Here is a 24,526-nt window from a genome sequence, read left to right as displayed (position 1 = left end):
TTTACCTATACTTTACCGACAAACAGCGATAGAATTAAAGAAATTGAAAATTATTAAAAAGAGGAAAAAATAACGATAGAATTTGGTAGGAATTTAGTCGTTAATTACCGACAAAGTTCTTTTATAGGTAATTAGCAGGTAAAATTTTTTAGTGGGATAAAATTCTGACAAAAAACCAATATAATTAATGACAAAAAATAGTGACAAATATACTAAAAAAATTTCAGTCGGCGAATAACTTTACCAAAAAAATACCTACAAAAAGTATAGAAGTTAAACAAATCAACCCTAAAACAACAATTTTAGCAACAAAGTTTTTTTATATACCGACAAAACTTTATGTCGGTAAATTTAGGAATTTGTTTATAGTATATTATTTCGATCAATTCTTTCTTCTCTCAACTATTACATCTCTGCGTTCTCTCGTCTTTCTCCTTCATTTTACAAGAAGGTCTAACCTTGTTAGAGCATGATGCACCCTAACTGATCTATGCAGTGATTCTTCAACTTGTGTCTCCGACTGTTCATCTACTGTAATATCCTCTTGTTCTTGTTCCATGTGAATATCAATTTGTGGTTCTTTAACCTCTTCAAGTTCTACCTAGCTCCCATTTCTTCCTTTAAGGATAGACTCATTTTCTAGAAAGGTAGCATGCTTTTAGACAAACATTTTTCTTTCAGTTGAATGGTAGAAAAACTATCCAATAGTTTCCTTTGGATATCCCACAAACTTGCATTTATCTGATTTAGCTCAAAGCTTATCAGATACCATACGCTTCATATAAGCATCACACCCAAGATCTTTAGGTGTGATAAGACATGCATTCTGTTGGCACAAATCTCATATGAATCTTATCGATGGATTTGGATAAAACTCATATTTATAAGGTAAATCGCAATATTTAGGCCATATAACCCAAAAAGATAGAGGTAAGTCTGCAAGACTCATCATGGATCATATCATATCTAATAAACTGCAATTCGTCCTTTCTGACACTCCATTATGTTGGGATGTTCAAAGTGGAGTTCATTATGAGAAATTTTATGATAGATAATCTTGAAACTCTTGGCTTAAGTATTCTCCATCTCAATTTGATCGAAGTGTTTTAATAATTCTCTCAGTTTGTTTCTCAACTTCATTTTTTAATTCTTTAAACTTTTTAAAAAATTCAGATTTACACACACACACACACACGAATGGGAGTGGGAACATTGGGATCATAGAAAATGCTCCTACTAATTTTATGGATTGACAAAAATATCATTAAGGGTTTTAATTTTATTGGTTGAAAAACAATGGTAACTTAATTTTGATTGGTTACATCAATTTCCTATTTAAATCTGAATTATATTGGATAAAAAAAAGATATTACATATTTGTCTTATGAAAGGCTCACAACTTACCTATTCATCAATATACGAATATAAAAAATCCTTTATCTAAATTAATGAAAGAAGAATTCCTTTTATAAAAAATAAAATTTATTTTAGATGACATTTCAAATACTTAGAAACTAATGTATAGAATTAATCATTGACAAAAATGGAGAAAAATAGTCTAACTAAAAAAATACAATAGATATTTTTCTTTTACAATTTTAAGCTCCCCCAATAACAGAATGCAAAGATAGTGGATAAAGATCCTTAGCTGATGTGGAAGGACCATTTCAAAGGTCCTCCAGTTGAATACTTTGCTTCTGGCTCTAAGTTTTGTTTTCTTCACTGATTAGTTGAAAATGCTTTCTCATTGATTCAATCTTCAAATCATCCAAAACACTTGAATTCAAATCCAAATTTTTAACAAAAGCTTGTCCTTCAAGCATGCTCATAACTGAGGACACTGCAGGCCTAACTGCGATAGAGACGTTAGTGCATTGGAGAGCCACAGAGATCACTGTCTCAACATGTTGTTTGCTGTGGTCCTTATCGAGTCTTAGATCTACAAACTCCAGTAAACTCCCTTTCTTTTAAAACACATGCTTGAGAAAAATTAGACAAAAAAATATGTACTTGAGAAAACCCTTTTCTCCTAACCAATTATCAGCATATCCATTAACTTAAAGGAAAGAAACCAAGTAATTTTCATTTTTTTTTTCGATTGAATGAAATCGACTAATTTTCAATACTTGAATTTTCTTCCTTCACAAATCACATAAACAATAGCACAAGAAAATATTTGGGGATAATTTGTAAGAAAGAGATTTCCTACCAAATCAAGAAGATGAAAGTTGTCCTACTTCATATTATGTTTGCCATTAGTGTTGCTTCTGCCATTAGTGTTGTTTCTTCCACTAACAATTTCTAAGACAAAAATTCCAAAACTATATACATCTGCTTTATCAATTAAGTGATCCTGCATTACATATTTAGGTTCTATATATCCACTACCATATCAACAGTATCATATATTAAATATTAATATTTTTCTTTTCATTTTTAATAAAATTTTCAAGTCTTATATATTTTCAACTTTAGATTTTCCTACTTAAATAAATAACATTATTTTAGTTTTCCTACATAAACAATAATTTAATAGAGGGTGACTATTGTAGATATAAGAACACGAACTCATAAGGTTCTAGCAATTCTAGTGCTTATGTGGGTTTTTTCTTCCTGATCAAGCTTGGCTAGACCAAAGTTGATGTCTTTGGATCCAAAGTTTTATCGAGAAGCACGTTAGTGGCCTTTATGTCTTTATGTACAATCTTTAACCTTGATTCTTCATGAAGAAAAGCCAAACCTCTTGCTATGCAACACAGATATTGTGTCTTATGGGCCAATCCAAATTCAGCTAGTGTTCTTCACGACTGTTAAGGTCATCATTTTGAAAGTAAGCTTAAAGAGATTGATAAATAAATATACATATAACTATTCATATTTAGTTAGGATATGTTTGTTAAACTTATGAAACAAAGAACAAGCAGGCTGTTATTTTCCATATACTCATACATTAGCAACAATTGATTTCCTTCAATACAACATTCGTAGAGCTTTACAAGGTGAGGATGTTGCATAGCAGAAACCATGCCAATTCGATTCACAAACTCGCAATTTCCTTGCTTTGATTTAGAGGAAAGCTGCTTTACTGCAATTATAGTGCCATTTGAAAGAAGCCCATAAATTAAAGAAGATAAGTTTTAATATTTGGATTAGACTCTATTTGATGAGTCGAAATAGAATATAATTTAATAAAATTAATTAATTTCTAGTGCAACATTTATATTAGAAGTGCATTTGATTATATTATATTATATTATATTATACGTTTAATTGTAGTTCACTAAATGAGGTGTAAGGTCTTTCATTGTTAAAAGAGTCACTTTGTACTTTGATACCTCGGAAATAGGACAAAAACCACCTTCTCCAATTTTATTAGCATGATCAAAGTTATTTGTAGCATCTTTGATTTGCCTCAATGTAAATAAACCTATTTGTACGTCTAGACCTCTTAGATCTTTACAAGCAGTAGATTTTTAATTATCTGAACTGTTCCGTGGAAACTATAAATATTTTTATTTTATAATGTATAATAGTTAATTTTATAACTATTGTAGTATGAAGTTTGATATATCAAACCAATAAAGCTCAAATGAAGAGGAAAACCATAGAAATAGCAACAAAAACAAATAAATGAGTAATGAGAATTACCTTGATCTATTGTATCTTTGCACCATATACAACCTTTCTACCAGAGGAGACCTAGAACTAGCAAGATGATGACTACTACAGAAACCACAATGCTTGCAGAAATACTACTACCTTTTGAAGAGGAATAAATCTGCACAAGGAAAGAATGTCTAAAGGATTTTAACAATTTAACGAAAAAATGAAAAAGGAAAACAATGTTGCAAGTTTTGCTCCAACTTCAATAATGGTGTATACTGAAAGTGGAAACTTAAAAGGTCATTAACTCATGTGGAGTGACACAGATAACAAATATAAGAGGACTGTAAACTCCTCTTTTAGGAATACCAGTTGTGCCTTTTTCATTCCAATAAAATCATATTTCCAATGTTTGGCTCCTAACAATGGCGGTAAAATTTTTAATAACTGCTTTAAAAACCCCATTAGCATTATTCACAATGTTAAAATCTTTTTGTACACGCTTAACCTGTGTCAAAGGCAACAAAACTCTAGTATCAAATATTTTTGGTGAAAATTGTAGGAAAAATACTCAATTTTCCACTTGAACCTAATCACGATGTATAATTTACTAAAAATTAAGCATTTGGAAAGCTTTTAGAAAGAATTTTAAACTAAAAGACGAATTAAGCTCATTGTTTGACCGAAACAATAGCACTGACCAGGTCCTTAGTATATAGACCAAATTAATATTTTGGTTGGAAGTTACTATTAGAATTGATTCAAAAAAAAATTTACGTCAGAAATTAGGGGAAATTTGAGTTATAATTGCAAATTAGGGTAAATTATTATTTAGTCCCTCAGGTTTTACATAATTAACCAACTAATCCCAAGTTTTGAGAAAATATCTAGCTAGTCCCTCAGGTTTAACTCTGTCTAATTAAAAGGTCATTCCGTCCGAAAAGTTAATTTTTTTTCCGTTAAAATCAGTACAAAACAAAGGCAGACAGTCTGTAATGGCAAAGAATGCCCTTACTGAAGCTCCTATAACTATCAACAAGGTTTGACGAAATATGAGTATCACAAAAACGCAGAGAAAGGAAGAAAGGGAAAAAACAAACTCATCTCCATTTCGTTTGCTGGTAACAAGCGACAGCGTACATGTCTTCTTCAAGCGCAGCCGATGGAGCATGGGAAGGAAGGTATGTGAATATGTATTGCAAGTGTGGGAAAAAAGCAGGCATTAGGATCTCAGAGACACAAAAAAACAAAAATCGACTGTATTATTATTGTATTGAAAATGCATGCGGGTCTTTTCTTGGTTGGTGTAAAGCTATAGATTCATCAGATCGATCTCAAGGAAGCGAATTCGAAGTAAGGCAAAGAAGTGTAGCTACTGACTTGTTTGAATTTAAGGAAGAGATGTTGTACATGAAGAGGGAGATGATGAAAATGTACAGTGAGATTGTGACCATTGGAGGAAAAAGGGAGTGCTTAGAGTCGGAGATTGGCAGCTTGAAGAAGTTGATTTTCATATGCTTGATGGCTATCATGATGCTTTTCACCTTACTTGTAATGTTGCTGTTCAAGGGTAACAGAGGATTGTGAATAATAAATTTTTTTTTTTATATGTATTTAGGGTAGTTTGGTTAGTTTTTTGTAGTTTATGTTGTTTTTGTAGTTGGCTGTGTTAATATGGTGGGTTAGTTGTTGAATGTTAGTAGCTCAGCTGGGCACAGTCAATTTGAAGATGACTTGAATGTAATAAACATTCTGCAATGAAATATGTACTTTTTCTTAAGTATAGCAACTGCAAAGCAAAAATATTAATTCAAACTTGGCTCCCATGCAGAAGAGTGGTTACAAATAGTGCCATTGTCATTAGTCAAATGTTTGCAATTCACAAAAGACAAAAACAACATATTTACATAATGTGCATCCCAAAAACCCTACTCAAATCAAACTTGGTCCACACTTGCGTGTTTGCTGTCAAGAAAAAGACAGACACAATGCAAAAAAAAAAAAAAAAGTTACACATTTGTTCCTGTGCTTGCTAGAAAATCAAAAGATTCCTTGTTCTCCCTAACTTTGCAATCTGTTGTCAGCAGCAGCACAACTTCACACAAAATGCACATAGCAGGATATCCATACTGCAAGATGTGAAGCCCAAAATACCATCTGCAACACCTCAACAAGCCAAAACCACATCCGCATCATATTAGTTCACAAAAAAAACCATCTTCAACATTTGAACCAAAAAACCAAATCTGCTATCATTCTTAACACAGAGCAAAATACATATGTTCACGATATAGGATGTCCTCTCCCTCTTAAACCAGAAGCTCCTCTCCCTCACAAACCAGAAGCTCCTCTCCCTCTCAAACCAGAAGCTCCTCTCCCTCTCAAAGTAGAAGCACCTCTGTCTCTTGTTGCAGTAACACCTCTCCCTCTTGTTGCAATAACACCTCTTCCCATAGCAGCAGCAGCACCTCTTTCCACAATAGCATCAGATCCAGATGAATTTTTTCCTCCTCTTTGCACAAGTTATTTGTTCCTCTAATAAAACAAATGGTACGTAGTAAGTATTCACATAGTATAAAACATCATAGTAATTATTGAGATTGCAAAAGTGAATCTGACCTGAGATGTGGCTGGTGGGGCTTGCTCGCATGTTCTCTTATTATGGCCTAGTTGCTTGCATGTCACACACCTAACTGTGCAAGATCTTTTAGCTGTGCTTGGAGGAGCTTCTTCCTTTTGAAGTTTTCTCCTTTCTCTTGGTCTGCCAGGCTTCCTTTTAACGGTTGGAGGCTTTAGGAATGGAAAGTCAGTTTGTGGTGGGATGCTGTAATTTGGAATTGGATGAATGACTCCTTTGTAGGCTTTTACATACTTCTCTACTATGAAATACTCGTGACAAAAGTCTTCAACATTGAGTCTCATGTATCCAAGTGCAATGCAAGCATGTTTACATGGAAGACCTGAAATGCCCCAATAATTGCAGGTGCATGTCCTTTTCCCAATGTCAACAGCAAAAGCCACAGGCCCCTCTCTCACCTCAAACTCATTATTGTTGCTTGGTAGTATCTTGCATTGTCTAGATTCTTTTATCAATCTGTTCAATGTACTCTTGCATTTTGGAGTTACTCTCCCTTCCCAAGCAGAAGCCACTACAAACCTTTTATGAAGCATGACCATGCATTTCTGCCTAATAGAGTCTATTAGCTCAACAATAGGTTTGTTCCTCAAGTTTCCAAGCCAGCTGTTGAAACTCTCTGTCATGTTATTTGTCACATCAACGCTTTTAGCTGCTGGATGAAAGGCATGTCTACTCCAATGTGAAATAGGAATATCCAGTAACCATTTTGTAGCCCTTCCCTCATTCTTAGCCTCAACATTCTTCATATGCTACTTAAATGCATAACTATGGCTAGACTTAGCTGCCATCCAAAATTTCTTCCTCAACATCACCCCTGGAAAGCGGTTCTTGAAGTTCATTAACAAATGTTGACAATAATATATGCGGATTGAACCTTCAAACTGTGTCCTCACAGCCTCAAGCAATCCCTATGTTCAAAAAGAATTCAACATCATTAGCTAAATAGTTGAAAGTGAAATGTGAAATACTTTGGAGGAAGTTACCTGTTGTCTGTCTGAAATGAATGTCCATGGCTTTGACTCACATCCCGGTCCAATGCATTGTCTAAGACAGTCAAGGAAGAAGGTCCATGTTGCAGTGCATTCATTTTGAACAATTGCAAAAGCTAGTGGGAACACCCCCTTATTCCCATCTAGTGTAACAGCACTCAGTAAACATCCTCCAAAAGGGCCCTTCAGGAAGCATCCATCCAATCCAATGAGAGGCCTACATCCCTCCAAAAATCCCACTTTCATTGCTTCAAAACATATGAAAATGGAGCTAAAGACAAGTGGCTCATCCAAATTGTTCCTTGGCATTGATTCAAATTTGATAAAAGTTCTAGGGTTTGACATTTGAACTTGTGCAATGTATTCTTGCAACTTATTGTAGCTCTCAACGTGTGAACCTGCAACTTGCTCTCTAGCAGCTGTCCTTGCCCTATGAAGCTTCCAATATTCAGTCTCAATGCCCCATTTTGCCTTTAACTCAACTTGCATTAAAGCATAGCTCATTCCTAGATCAGTAGCCAATTGAGATTCCAGTTTCTTCTTCACCCACTTTGTTGTTGTAGTGGGATTCTTGTTGTTTAATGGCCTCGTGCATGTATGCTCAAGTTGTAGGGTTTTTACTACAAAACTCACTAAGTCTGGAGCCACACTAGCATGGAACCTAAATGTGCAGCCCTCCCGCTTACATTTTGCTGTCACTCTTCTACTATCATTCTTGATCATCCTCAGTATGAACCCTCCCCTAACAACATAATCCCTTAAAGCTTCCCTACAACTATCAACACTTAAGAATGCATGCCCAACTCTGAATTCAATGTCACCTTCAACTGGTGTTTCAAATATATTGTCATATATTTTCTTCCAAGGATCTCGTGTTTTCTTTTTAGGTCTTCTCCTTCTTGGTGCATCAACCTCCATGTCACTACTTTCAGCTGACTGTTCCTTGTCAGTATCAACATCACTGGGACCATCATCAACATCATCATTGAAGTCAACTTCCTCTTTTGGATTTGTTTCCATTCCCTCAGGTGTTTCAGCTTCACTACTCTCATCTTCAGTATCAGAAAAGAAATAGTCATCATCTGTGGACTGACTATCAACAACAGTTTCTGTTTCTCCCCCCTCCCACTCCAATGGTTGTTGTTGTTGTACTCTATCTCTAAAGCTGTAAGAGGCTCCAACTGCAATTGCTCTTTTCCCCTTCCTATTGTCCCTATTCACATTGGCCTCATGAACATTTGCCCTGCCTCTACATCGCCCTCTGCCCCTCCCTTTTCCCCTGCCTAACTGGTTTACATAGCCTGAATACTCAATGTTGTCAGCTAGCACAATATCCCACATCTGTGATCCTATCAACATTTCTGCCCCCTTCCCCTTACCACTACCTATACCCTCTGTATTTCCAATCCCAGCACCTACATTTTCTTGCTCAATAATGGTCACATCTCCAACATCCCCACTTATCTCAGTTTGTGACCCAATATTACTTTCTGCCTCCCTAACACCATTGCCTGGAACTTCCCTATTAGGCTGTAAATTTTCATTATGTAAACTCATATTATCTGCCACCTGACTGTGGAACACATTTGGCATAACAACACTCGGTTCACCTTGCCTCCTAACCAAATTCAGTTCAATATAATCAGTGTCCTTGAATCTTTCAAACATTAGAGTAACGTCTGCATCATTCTCTATTCTATAATTTTCAGAGCATGTAATATCCACTTTCCCATCCTTTATCTTGTGAACTTTGCATACGTTTTGTAAGAGGACAATGTAACTCATTCTGTCAGGTTGTGCATCATACAAATACACTATATCCCCTTCATATATGACCCCAATGGTGTAACTTTCAGGCAAAGCCATCAAATTCAAGTTTTCCTACATTGTAATTTAACACAGGTGTTACAAAAAACCCTCAATACATTATGATTAAGCATTATCATTATCATTATCATTACACACAAAACGTCTGCAAAAACCCTCAATACATTATCATTACACACAAAACAACTCATAACGATGCTTAAGCATTTCAATATACCAAAAATCATCATCATAAAGATCCTCAATAATATTGATTTTCAATTTTTTTTCAAACAAAAAATGAAGTGGGTCTGAGTATATGGTATTTACTTGAAAACAAAGCTTGAAGACTGTGATTCCACGCAAACGAAGCACTACAAGCTACAACCACTCAATTCGTTTCGTCAATAAACATTATTTTCTAGCATGGATTCTTCAACACTTCCACTGGAGATGAAGACGTTTTTGCGTGAGAGAGTTCGGTCTCTAGGACAGTTTGACCTACAGTTTCCCTCGCTTGGAAGGTCATACTTGTCCACGTCAGCTAGGGAGGGGCGTTTTAGTCTTTTAGTCTTCAATTAACGGAAAAAAACCAACTTTTCGGACGGAAGGACCTTTTAATTAGACGGAGTTAAACCTGAGGGACTAGCTAGATATTTGCTCAAAACTTGGGATTAGTTGGTTAATTATGTAAAACCTGAGGGACTAAATAATAATTTTCCCTTGCAAATTATAATATGATTAGCTACGTACCTGAATGTAAATATCAAAGATGAGCCTTCCAAGGCTGCTATATGTATTATCATCAGTACAAATTATTTCTGCGAAGTGGAGGCCAACTGTGTAGTTCCCATTTTCCATGTAGAAACCATAATAAGTAAGTTTGATCGGAGAAACATGTGCATTCATGAATAATGCAAAAGTGCCTCCAGAGAGTTTTATTGTATTTGTTCTCTCGATATAAGAATCTTTGGTGATGTTATTATGCATGAAATGTGAAGTAATGTAAAGTAAAGCATTATAAATAATGGTAAAATATAAATTGCATCAAAGTGAAGGTTTCCACAAATAAGAATTCGAGCCTTTGATGTTCATCCTCTAAAGGATGAAAAAATATGACTATCATAATCCAAATTCATGTTTATTATTGATTTGAATAATACCTTCAATTCTAGAACACCATTTAAGCCTCAAGGCTTTGTGTTAGACCCAACAGGACCAATGGAATCAAATTTAAGCATTGAGAATTAAATAGATAGGCTCCAGGATGGAAACCATGTTTGCCACAAGTAATGGCATGCACATTGCTCTTGTGGCGTGCTGGGTTTCACAGATTAGAGCTAGAACAGAGCATGTAAAGGCTTGAAGCCCATGTGGCTGGGCAAAAGTGGCGTGCACCACCACCTTATTGTTGACCCTGAACTCAGCACCAGGAGGGCCATGACAACCCACCCATGGTGCCGTGGGAGGGCCCATGGCACTATATGGGGGCCCCAAAGTGCTTTAAAGGTAGCCAACCCCTCTATAAAATGCACACTCTCACCTAATTTTCGGCACCTTTGCTTGATCAAGTATCAACGACTTTATTCCCCCCCCCCTTCCAGCACGCGTTTCGAAGGTCTTAAAATCCAATTTTGGTTTGATTTCCTTAATCGAACCAAAATTCGATTTGGTTCTCAATAGTCGATCTTTTTTACTTTCAATCACACCTTGGTCCTCCTTAGTCCAAAGCTATAATTAATTAATAATTAATTATTATAAGACTAATTTGGGTCCTCGTGCCCATCCTTTGCTAATTTGGAGAAAGACTCGATCTCCTTGATCGGGAAATCAAACTATGGAGCTCCTATCCAACCTGACCTGAGCACCACAAAATTATCAAAAGCCTTAAATCTGATCTAAGCACCTCAAAAGCTTTAGACCGGACTTAAGCACCTCAACTGGGGGCATCCACCCTGAGTCAAAGCCTCAAACAACGACCTAAGCACCATAAAATTACCAAAGTCTCAAACACTGACCTAAGCATACCAAAAAGCCTCAAACCTTACCCGAGCATACCAAAAAGGCTCCAACACTAACTTGAGCCCCATAAATTACCAAAATCCTCAAATATGACCCGATCATACGAAAAGCCTTAAACCAGACTTAAGCACTTCAATTGGGGGCACCCCTCAAAAACAAAGCTTTAAACACTAACTTGAGCACCACAAAATCTATTAAAAAGCCTTAGATTGGACTTATGCACCTCAACTGGGGGCATTCGCTCAAACCAAAAGCCTCAAATCTGTGCCGAGCACCACCAAATTATCAAAAGCCTCAAATCTAACCTGAGCATACTGAAAGCCTCAAACCTGACCTGAGAACACCAAAAGCCTCATAGCCAACCTAAGCACCTCAAGAACATTAACTGGGAGCAGTGGCCCCGAACCAAAAGCCTCAAACCTGCCATAAGCATAATTAATCACCAAAAGCCTCAAATCCAAGCCTCAAACATTGACCCAAGCACCACAATATTTCCTAACCTAAATTGCATGCTTTAATCCTGACCAAAGAAACGCTGACCTTCTTCTTTTGCCTATTCTGTCTTTCAGAGAATAGGCATGGCTACCGATGCTGCAACAGAAATGAGACAAATGATCACTGACATGCTCCGAGAATAAGAAACCTATTTTCAGAACATGCTTTCTAAAAAACAAAACCAACTTTAAACCTCCATAACAGCTCAGAGAGAGACCATCTTGGGGAAGTGAGAACCATGTTGAACTCTAGCCAAAACGACCCACTACAAGATCCTCTTCCACCTCTAAACAAAAATGTGGGGCCTAATGAGAATAACTCCCGCCAATAGCAATCCCACCACTCCAAAATATTAGCACTCTTACAACAAATGGCATAGTTCCTGAAGGTGCCACTACTTTCAATGCTACTGCTCCTTCGCCTCTGATCGGAGAAGACAATGCATATCTTGAAATGAAGAAGATGATGGAAAAGATAGAGACATTTGAAAAATTTTTAGAAAACATCAAGAAGTATGAAGACTTGATTGATGTGGATTCTCTTCCTCTCTTTCTTGACACTAGGCTGCCACCTAAGTTCAAGATGCCTAGCATGGATAAGTTTGATGGGAGAACCTACCCGCCCAAAGAAGCACTTGAAAATGTATATGGGGGCACTGACTCCATTTGGTGTGAATAACGAGCTCCTTGCATAGTTATTCCAACAGTCCCTCACAGGTGCTGTGTTCATTGGTTTGTCACCCTAGACAACAATAGGAAGAAGATATGGGACGAGATTTGTAATGACTTCAACTAGCAATACCACTACAACATTGAAGTGGACATTACTCGACGTGATCTTGAGACCACAAAGCAAGGGCATAAGGGATCCTCCTCCTTTCTTATAAGGTGGAGAGGCAAAGCTTCCTAGATGTTGAATAGGGCAACTGAATAAGAGCATATTGACATCATCATCAAGAATCTCTTCCCTTCCTACAAGAATCTATTAAGGACATAGTATTTACAAGAATTCAAGGCCCTGATTAGCACCACCATAAAGATTGAAGACTTAATTCAAGTTTGGTCAGATCAAGGAAAACCAAGCTTCTAGGTCCAAGTACAGGAAGACCCAGTAGGTTGGTCAACCAGTTTCTTCATCTACCAATAAAAAAGGAGGGGATGTGGCTAATCTAACTAGCTAAAGACAAGTTCCTCCTTCTATTGCTCGCTCTGAAAAGTGCACCTTCCTTGATTTTGGAGTACCTTTGTCTGTCATTTACTAGAAAATCGTTAAAGACAACCTCTTAAAGCCTCTTGAATCAAGAGCACCACCCAGCCTATTACTTAAAAGTTACAATATCAATGCCTACTGTGTGTTCCATCAAGGGGCAAAGTATAAAACTGATGAATGCAAAACCCTAAGATACAAAATACAAGACCTCCTTGAGAGTTGCCAAATCCCGCTTGCTCGACCCAGACCAAACATCAATATAAAGTCCTTGCCCCAACATTAAGCCAACATCCATATGATCCACTAAGAGGCAGAAATTGACTTTGTCTCCCTCATCCAGCCAATCCATGATGACCTCTAAATGGTGTTTTGGATAAGATCAATGTCATAATAAGGATTGAAAGACAGTACTCCTCTCCTCCTCTAGAAGCTCTTCCAAACCCAATAAGTTTTGCCAAAAATGCATAAGATCCAGTTTTGGGCCATAGCCTAAGAATGTCATACTGGAACAGTTGAAGAAGACCAAGGCTAATATTTCCATATGCGGTCTGATTTAATAATCATACAGTCACTACCAAGCTCTTTGCAAGGTATTGAATCAGTTCAAGCTCCTACGAACATTGCCCCTGAAGCTTTGGTTGCTTTTATAACAAGAAATCCCCCAGCGGCTGCAATCTCCTTCTGAGACCAGGAGATCCCCAAGGGAGATAACACCCATAACAATGCACTCTACATCACTATCCAGACTAAAGGAAAACTATACCTATGCTATTAGTAGACAATGGTTCAGCACTCAACGCCTGTCCATGGAAAGTTACAAGTTGCCTCAGACTCACTGCCATAGACTTCTTGCTTTACGATCAGATTGTGAGGGCCTATGATAACACAAGAAGAGATGTTCTAGGTGTGGCAGATCTAGAGGTCACAATTGGACCCTGACAATGACTATTCCATTCTAGGTTGTGGATGTGCCTGCTTATTTCAATTTGCTTTTAGGTCATCCATGGATTCATCAACAAATGGGTGTGGCCTCCTCTTTGCACCAAAAGTTGAAATTCCCTCATAAAAGAGCAATAGTCACTATTATGGGTGTAAATGACCTAAGTCAACTCGCGAGCTACTCGAGCTTAGCTCCCGAGCTCGAGTCTAATGATGTTCAGCACAAAAGCTCGTCGAGCATTATCGAGATTTTATATATACATATTATAATATTTATTTTAGACTTACTCGAGCCTCGAACCTCAAGCTTAAAATTTTTCGAGTCAAGCTCGAGCCTAAAATATTTAGGCTCATTCACTTTCGAGTCGAGCAAAATCCTATCGACTCGAGCTTTGAGCGTGGTAGGTTTGAGTTCGGCTCAGCTCGTTTGCACACCTAGTCACTATCCATGGAGATCTCGCTAGGAAAACTGAAGTCCTTGCTATAAGCACTCTCTTTGAAATCAAGATCAACTTGTTGTGTATCTGCTTTCGGGTTTTTCCTTTGACACAGTTCAATTTATTGAAGTAGAGCCTGGTACTGAATTATTCCCTATGGATTTTGACCTGCATAATAATCCATTAGTGGCTAATATAATAAGAGCAATGTGCTATTTTCAAGGAATGGGTCTGGGCCGAGATCAATAAGGCATACCCTCCATAATTGACTATTTTGTAACTGAGTTGCTTTTGGCTTTTGGTACAAGCCGACTTCCTAAGACTGAGAGGAGATGCAAGAAGCTAAGATGCTAGCAAGGAAGAGAGGTGAACCTCGGGACATTCAGATGCGCCCTGTACTTCAAAACTCTAAATGGTTATTTCATTAAGGAGGGAGAAACTAAATTATATTATCGTTTTCCTAAGCCTTGGTACTGCCTCGTATCAAAGAAACTAATCCTCGATTTTGAAATTTTCTTTGATGTCAAGCTCTCAATCGAAGATTATGAGCCTCCCTACACACTGCAAACTAACTATGAGGAAAACATGGAAGCTTCACTCTTTGATGTCTGTATGGTTAGTGATCAGATGGAAGCAGACCCCATTAGCCAAATCCAGCCTACCCAAGCACCTCTATAAAATTGGTCCTTGGAAGAGCCTGTCGAGCTATCCCCTATGTCCATCGAGTCTAAAGCCAAGTCTGAGTTAGAATATGAAGTTGAGTCAGAGTCTAGTTCCTTAGAGTCTATGTCTTCTATCTTCTTTGTCAAAACATAGTGGTCTTTTTATTGAACTTGATATAAATGTCGACTATGGCTCTTTTGTTCGTAAAAGTCAATAAAAATAAATAACTGGATTTTTACTGATTAGTCAATTTTTTTAATTTTTTTAATCAAATATAGAAAGCAATTTTATAATTATTCAAAATAATATATGAAACTGTAATTTTAATTAGTTATCCAAAATTAATTATGGGAAGGTAATCTTATTCAATACTATAGAAAGTGAATTTGGAAAAATCAAATATGGAAGGTCAAGATTGAATGGGGTGCGCATGAGTCGCGTATAGAGTGAATGGATTGTAATGGAATTTACATATCGAGTCATTATTTGTAATATCCAGTTTTTAAATTTTTTTTTTTAGTAGAATAATTAATATCTAAACTAAATTATGATCAGAATTTTTATATGATTATTTTTATCAAGATAGAAAAACACAACTTTTAATTATAAAAAAATTGACAAAAAGAAAGAAATTAAATTCCACAGGAATTGTACATATTATTTTCCCTTTATAGTTATTTACATTAAAAAACTATTACTTTTTCTATATGTATATATACACTATTTTGTTTTCTTACTATTCAGTTTTGGAGAAGAAATCAAAACTGGAATCTCATTAAGAGAAAATTGTATAAAGATATACAATATGTATTAATATATTTCTATATTTTTGTATAGAAATTGTAGTAATAAATAAAAGAGTAATCTTAGTTTGACATATTCAATCGAGTTAATATAGAACATGATACATGTACGCTCGCTTCACTTGGTAGCTGTTGACTTTTATAAGTCCAATATGATCATCTTTAAATTTTTTCGTTCTACGAGATGGAAGATTCAAACTTCTTTGTGTAAAACTATCCAAACAATAATACTATAAACAAAGTCACCGTAATGGCAGCGATAAAATAAATGCAAAAACTTTCGAAATGATGGCGGATCATAGAAGAACAAAAGAGGGCTTTTAGGTTTTCGAGAGAGATGACACACAGACTCTTTTCCATTCAATTATTTATCTGAGTTTAGTCTATATCCGCTGCTCTTGATAGCTACTATTCAGTTTTAGACATCTTAAACTAACCAAATAAAGCCTAAATAACATGCTAATACTTAATAACTCTTTGAATCAACTTTTCTTTCTTTTTTTTTAGTTTTTCAGTTGTAAAAATGCTTGAAGACATTCAGATATAATAATCCATTGATTTTAATTTGTCTCTTTGATTTTGTTATAGGCTGCTTAGTTCCAATAATTTTCATGGACAGTTGCCTGAAACATTTTCAAAGCTCACCGCATGAAGGATTTTGTAAGTTAATTTCAAGCTTATCTTAGTATATGGAAAAATGCACAAACTAAATCCTAATTTTTCATTTAAAATCATAACAACTATGTTTTTATAACAAAATGTAGTCAAATTGTTGATAACCAGTTCACAGGCCAGATTCCCAGCCTCATTGAGAATTGGACTAATCTTGCAAAATTGAAAGAATATTTCGTCCCTTTAAATTTTAGTAAAGAAATACTATCAGTCTCTTGATTAGTTGTCTGAACAAAATTCTGATTGTTGTAGAGTGATTCAGGCCAGTGGTTTAAGTTGGGCAATTCCATATAGAATAAGTCTTTTAACAAAGATGATGAACTGAATTCTGGATGGTCTATTGTTATTAAAACAAAGCCTCATGACTTATATGAAATGGGTGATGAGCTATAATTTGATTCACATATAGATACTACCTTAGCCAGTGACATAATTTTTGAAGAATCAGGTGAACATGCAACAGATGGTTGGGCAAGAAAGGATATAAGTGGCATTTCTGTTCATGAAGAGCATGAAGCAAGAAGCAATAATGCATCTGATGGAGAATAATGTATAATTTATAGAAGAATATGGTATCAAGAACTTCTGATTTCTATAATTTTTTTATGTTAATTATAATAATAAATATCTCTTGGTGATTTTGATTAGATTATATTCTATGCAAGGGCCATGGTGTTTTTCTTTTTTCTTTTTTCTTTTTGGCTTTTTGGAGAACTTAAAAACTTTAGAATATATATTTTATTTTTTGGTTGACTATCAAGAATTTAAGTTTTATCCAAGTATGGTTATGGATAAACTATCATTTTTTTAATTTTTTTTCAGTCACTATATCTTCTTTTTCTAATATTTATACTTTTTAATTAATTTATATTTCTGTAATCTTTATATTCCACCTATTTTATATTTTCTTCATTTTTAATCTCTTTGCAATTTTTCGTGTTTTGTCTATCTCTTTCTTCCATTTTTCCAGTTTGCTAATTTTTTTTTTTTTTCTCGAGCAGAATGATGAACTACTTAGATATATAATTAGGTTTGGCGAGACTTTTCTTTACTCATAAAACAAAATAAAGTAGATATAGCTATTTACGAATACAAGTTAAAATAAGCTTATAGATTACTTATTAATAATGTCAAGCAAGTAGCAGAAGGTTATTCCATAATTACTAAACCATATCTTTTAATAAACTGTTCAAAAATGTGTCATTCAATTTAAGTTGTAAAAAACATAATCATATCGCATTATATAAAGAATTTGAATTTTTTTTTTTAAAAAAAAAGGTGGATTTGATGTTTAAAGTATTATCTCTACTTCCTTAGAAATTAATTTTGACATTACAACATCAGGAAAGCAAGGAACACAGAAATGATTAAGATATTAAATCGTGCAAAAGAACAAAAAAGAAAATATACATTAAAAAAAATCATATAGAAAAAATAAAAACTTACAAGTCATTTATTTTAGCGTCATATTGTTGAATAATTTTTAATATAGCTCATATCTATTGTTCATAGAATTTGTTTGATAAAAATATACAATAATCAGAAGCGTACCTTGATCCATAACAGTAGATCTATGTTATGGATTATCTCATTGCGACAATTCAATTCTCACCGTAACAGCAGATCTATGTTTCTTCCTCTGGCCTTTTGTCCGTAAGTTTCTCTCAATGGTCAGAGAATTATCAACAGCTACAGGAGTTTGTTTTCACGCTCTCTCAAACAAGCTATCACCGTATGTATTTGAGGCAGCCATCACACTCTCTATTTTGTTTTCTTTTCTGTGTTAACCCTAAGCTATTGATTCCTTTATCTTTTTAAGGTAGATGAAGGATATTAAACCCTAACTGACCCTTATCCATTAAGCCCACTAACCATCATCTTGGACCACCTTAATTAGAACCAACCCTTTAATCACATGGGCCACATATAAATTATTAAATAATCTAACAATCTCCCACTTGGCCCATGTGCATTTCTCGAATCTATCATGTTTACCTTAATTAGAATTAAAATGATCGGATTATGGCGGTCACAAGTCATTAATCGACATGATTCCTTCCATATATCACAGATCACTTCAATTCATAAAACTTTAATGGAGAAACTATTCACAAAACAATAAATTGTCACAATCAAATGTTATTGTTATCTCACTCAAACCGTTATTGTATACAACTATAATGTGGATAACACATAAATAAGCAAAAACACATCTTTAATTGTATTCCAAATGTCACAATAATATGAGCAAAATAACCATATGTATATATATATACAAGTTTAAACATCATGCTAAAAAGGACTTATCCATAATGCCCATCCTATCAATATGGCCAGTGAAGATTTTGGATGGTAAGCCTTTAGTTAGCGGATCTGTTATCATCAGATCAGTATCGATATGCTCAATTGACACTTTGTGTTTATGCACTTCTTCTTTCACAGATAGGTACTTTAAATCCATGTGCTTTGCACCCTTAGAGTACCTATCATTCTTAGAGAAGAAGACAGCTGCGAAATTATCACAGTAAATTCTCAACGATCTAGCTATACTGTCGACAATGCCTAGACCTAAGACAAAGTTGCGGAACCACAATGTATGAACAGTGGCCTCAAAGCATGCCACAAATTCAGCCTCCATTGTGGAAGTAGCAATGACAGACTGCTTTCCACTTTTCCATGATACTGTTCCTCCAGCTAGGAGAAACAAGTAGCCAAATGTAGACTTTCTAGAATCTACACAACCGGCATAGTCTGAATTCGAGTATCCCACCACTTTTAGATGGCTGGACTTTCTGTGAGTATATGATCCTTAGTGCCTTGTAAATACCTAAGTACTTTCTTTGTAGCCTTCCAATGGTCCATCCCGGGATTACTTTGATATCGCCCTAACATTCCTACGGCGAAACTAATATCCGGTCAAGTACATGTCTGAACATACATTAAGCTTCCAACCACTGACGCATATGGAACAGACTCCATCTCTTTACGTTCCAAATCATTCTTAGGACATTGCATTTCGCTGAATCTATCTCCTTTCTGAATTGGAACTATTCCTGCGGAGCATTTTTCCATTCTGAATCTCTCTAATACCTTATCAATGTAAGCTCTTTGAGACAATCCTAACAATCCTTGTGACCTATCACGGAATATTTCTATTCCAATCACAAAGGATGCCTCTCCCATATCTTTCATTTCAAAGTTCTTAGACAAAAACTCTTTACATCATGCAACAACCCATCATCATTTGCAGCAAGAAGAATGTCATCAACATATAGGACTAACATGATGAAGTTGCTCCCACTGACCTTCATATAAATACACCGATCAACAGTGTTTTCTATAAAACCATATGAAGTGATGGTATTATTGAACTTAAGATACCATTGACGGGAAGCTTGCTTCAGTCCATATATTGATTTCTTTAACTTACACACCAAATTTTCCTTTCCTATGACCACAAACCCCTCTGGTTGGTACATATATACTTCCTCCTCTAAGTCACCATTAAGAAAGGCTGTCTTTACATCCATTTGGTGAAGCTCTAGGTCATAATGAGCCACCAAAGCCAAAATAATTCTTAAAGAGTCCTTTTTGGAAACTGGAGAAAAGGTCTCTTTATAATCAATTACATCCTTCAGAGTGTAACCTTTAGCAACAAGTCTGGCCTTATATCTTTCAATGTTGCCCTTAGAGTCCCATTTTGTCTTGAGAACCCATTTACAACCAACTTATTTTGACCCCTCAGGCAACTCGACTAAATCCCAGGCTTGATTACCACTCATTGATTGCATTTCTTCCTTCATGGCATTAAACCACTTTTCAGAATTATCACATTCTATGGCTTTCTGGAAGAGACTGGATCCTTATCAATGCTCAATTCACATTCATGCTCAAGTGAATAAACCACATAATCACTAGAAATAGCGGGCCCTCTTTGCCTTTGTGACCTCCGTAATGCTATTTCTCGTGAAACCACTTGATCATTTATGAATTGTTCATTATTTGTTGGTTCATCATTTATATGGTCATTTTGTGGGTTCGGAATGTTGTTTTGTTGTTCAACCATGTTGTTAAACCATGATACAACAACCGAAGAAGAGACATTAGGAAAATCCACCTGAGTTGGATTTTCAATCTGAATCTCTTGCACATTCACCTTACGTGGTTCACTGCTCCCACTAATTTGGACATTTTCAATAAACCGAGCATTACCAGATTCAACAATTCCCGTACTATGGTTAGGACAATAAAATCTATACCCTTTTGACGTTTCAGGATATCCTATGAAATATCCACTAACCGTTCTAGCATCAAGCTTCTTTTCATGTGGATTATATATCCTTACTTCCGCTGGGCAACCCCAAACATGAAGATGCCTCAGACTAGATTTCCTTCTTGTCCACAGTTCATAAGGGGTCTTAGGAACTGCCTTACTAGGAACCTTATTAAGTAAATATGCATCAGTCTTTAATGCATCCATCCATAATGATAAAGGTGTGAATACTCAAATTTTGACCTTGCTACAGTAAATTTGACTTTTCTACAGTGTCAATGCCGGACTGCAAACAGTCCGGCCGGACTGAAGGCCATTTTGGACATTTACTGGAAGTATGTCAATATGGTACTTGAAACGTCCGGAATTTCACGAGGATCGCAGAACCGGTCCCGGAATGATTTTTGGAGGTCGGAAACTCCCAAAAAAAGCTCCCGGAGCGAGACATGGTGGCCACCACCAGCTACGGCGGCGCCGGCCGCCGGACACGGCGGCTCCGGCCGCCGGACACGGCTGCAGCTGCCGCCCCACCGACTGGGCGGCACCTGCCGCCAGCTGCCGCCCATGCTGGGCGGCAGGTGCCGCCCCACCGACTGGGCGGCACCTGCCGCCCTCCCAGGCGGCACCTGCCGCCCAGCATGGGCGGCACCTGCCGCCCAGCATGGGCGGCACCTGCCGCCCCACCGACTGGGCGGCACCTGCCGCCCTCCCAGGCGGCACCTGCCGCCCTGGACCCAAAAATTGCCTATAAATAGGCCATTTTCAGCCTATTTCTGACTCCCCTGTCTGTGTTGACGGACGAATCCTTCTCCCTCTCACGCTCCTTGCGTTTTCTTTACCGCTTTTTGCATTTCATTTAATTTTTATTGCATTTTTATTGTGATATTTGGACATTAAAATTAAACAAATTAAAATTAATTAATATTTCCTAAGCGAGGAGCTTAATCTGGAGTTAAGAAGCGGTCGTCGATTAAATCAGGTATGTAAACAAAACTCTGCCTATTTAATTTTAGCACTTCATGCATATTTCTCTTCTACTCTTAATAATTCTACAATTGCATAAATGCATCCACGTCATTATTTTTTGGTAAATAAACTGTCTTAATTAAACACGATTAAGCTTAAATGTCCGGTTAATTAATAACCGTGGTATTAAAGTTTAAATTCGACAATATTGGCTAAAAGAGCCTAGTTAATTAATAGCTACGGTTCAATTGCCTTATTTCGAATAAATCTGGCTTAAGTCCAATTAATCAATAATTGTGGCTAAAAGCCTTAATCAATCACGTTTCGACAATAAATTGTGATTAAGCTCGAACGCTCGATTAATTGATAATCGTGGCATTAAAGCCTAAATCGCACATTTTGGCAAACTAATTGCCTAAAACAACACATTTTGGCCAAAGGCCTTAAAATCAACCATTTTAGCGACAAATCGCTTAAATTAATCAATCTTTTGGCCAAAGGCCTTAAAATCAACCATTTTGGCGACAATCGCCTAAATCGCACATTTTGGCAACAATTGCCTAAATCAAATCATTTTGGCTAAAAGCCATTAAAATCAACATTTTTGGCAACATGCCTAAAAATCAATCAATCTTTGGCGAAATGCCTAAACAAAATGAACAAAGCATACACACACTCATGCACAAAGCATACGCACAAAATGCACAAAGCATACACACACTCATGCACAAAGCATACACACACTCATGCACAAAGCATACACACAAAATGCACAAAGCATACATACACTCATGCACAAAGCATACACACTCATGCACAAAGCATACACACTTATGCACAAAGCATACACACTCATGCACTAAGCATACACCTTCAAAGCCCTTCGAAGAAGGCCTATCGAACTACGTTGACTTTGATCTTCCATTCAAACGGAAGTACGTAGGCACGTTCGGGATTTCACCCCAGGTGGCAAGTCGAAATCACTTAAACATTTTCATCGGTCCAAATACATCATTCACCCTGCAAAACATTCATTCATCGGTTAGTTCATCATCATGACATAGTCTCGGGATCCACCTCGGTTCCGTAGATCATGCCTTAATCATTGGGTTAATTAATCTAGTAATTAGGTTAATTAAAATTGGAGTCACTTAGGGTTTTTTCCTAGTTTACCCTAAAATAATTAAACAAGGTGGCGACTCACACATCACGTGCATTTCTTCCTTAGTCACATGCATCATATGCCTATATGTATTCGGGGGGAGGGGTTCACAAAAGGTACAGTATAATTATATAGCATACTCCTAACCATTTCCATAAAAGTATGATTTCGCTTTTCAGCTACACCATTCTCTTGAGGTGTATCTGGCATTGTGTATTGCGCACAAATGGCACGACTTTCAAGGAACTTTGCAAATGGACCTGGACATTGTCCATTTTCATTAAATTTACCATAATATTCACCACCTCTATTAGATCTCACCACTTTAACTTTCTATTTAACTGCCTTTCTACCTCATTAATGAATATCTCAAGGATATCCACTGATTGAGACTTTTCATGCAGCAAATATACAGAACCGTACTGTGAGAATCATCGATAAAAGTAATAAAATATTTTTCACCACCCCAAGAGGGAACATAAAAAAGATCACATATATCAGTGTGTATAAGTTCAAGCAATTCACTGCTTCTTGTAGCTGGATTCTTTAATGTGTGCTTAGTTTGCTTACCTTTAATGCAATCTATAAACACATCACAGTCAGTGAAGTCCAATTGAGGTAAGATTTCACCTTTCACTAACCTCAAAATCCTTTCTTTGGATATGTAACCTAACCTTTGATGCTACAAGAAAGCAGAACATTCATTATGTGCATTACGTTTATTACCTATATTGTGTTCAACATTAAACAGGGATTCAATAAATTCAACATCAAGATTAAAACGGTACAAACCATAAATCAAAGTACCAGAACCATAATAGTACTTATGTTTGTATAATGAAAAAACACTATTACAAATCTTAAAACTGAAACCAGCATTATCTAACCTCCCTATAGAAACTAGATTTCTACCACATTCAGGAACATAGAGACACTTTTCAAGATCCAGATAACAACCAGTGTCCAGTATCAATCTATAAGTCCCAATTCCTTCTATTCGTGCCTTCATTATGTTTCCCATGTATAGGAACTTTTCAGTTTCGTTTATGGGTTGGATCGAAAGAAATCCCTGTATAACATAAGATAATGAGTAGTTGCACCAGAATCTAACTGCCAGGTATTATTAGGCACTTCAATAAGATTTGATTCAAAACATACTGAAACATAAAGTATAGCTTTCTTTTCAAACCAAATCTTACTTTTAGGACAGTCCTTCTTGAAGTGACCATTCTTCCTACAAAAGTAGCACTCAATTCAATTCCTTACGGATTTGACCTTCATTGGGGCACTGTCCCTTTTCTTGCCTGTCTTCCATGATTTGTTATTGCTGCTGCTAGCTTCATTATGAAATGTGAGATTGACAGAGTGTTCCTTCAATTTCTTTAACCTCCTTTCCTCTTGTATCAACATGGCCTTGATTTCCTGAATGTTCCATTTTTTCCTTAAGGGTGTTGTAATTCACTTGGAACTGACCAAACTCAAGAGGAAGTGAGTTAATAATAAATTGAACTAAAAAGGATTCATTCACATCCATTCCCATTAATTTCAGTTTGGCTGCCAAATTCTGCATGCAAGTCACATGATCATAAATGGATTGTGACCAATCAAACTTCTTGGTCGTCAGCTCACTCATCAAGGATCCTACGATGGACTTGTCAGCTATGTCTGATTGGGAGTATTTCCTAATTTTCAGCATGTACTCTCTTGCATTATCTGTTTCTGGGCATTGATGGCTTAACATTTTCAGCCATTGTCATCCTCATTAAGTTCAAGCTTAGCCTGTTAAACCGCTCACAAGCCTCATAATGAGACTTGTCAGCTTTAGTGATGGTCTCTCTAATGGCTGCTG

General features: G+C 36.3%; 1 pseudogene; it reads right to left on the bottom strand.

Annotated features, from left to right (window-relative positions):
* Positions 1–1,598: 1,598 nt before the first annotated feature.
* On the bottom strand, positions 1,599–10,512 carry LOC149494753 (putative leucine-rich repeat receptor-like serine/threonine-protein kinase At3g14840; annotated as a pseudogene).
* Between the last annotated feature and the right edge of the window lie 14,014 nt (positions 10,513–24,526).

This window comes from Jatropha curcas, chromosome 7 (genome assembly GCF_041381405.1).
Source record: "Jatropha curcas cultivar XTBG-Jc1 chromosome 7, XTBG_Jcur_1.0, whole genome shotgun sequence".
NCBI classification, from domain to species: domain Eukaryota; kingdom Viridiplantae; phylum Streptophyta; class Magnoliopsida; order Malpighiales; family Euphorbiaceae; genus Jatropha; species Jatropha curcas.
The sequence above is the reverse complement of the archived record's forward strand: the minus strand, read 5'-3'. Positions and strand labels throughout refer to the sequence as shown.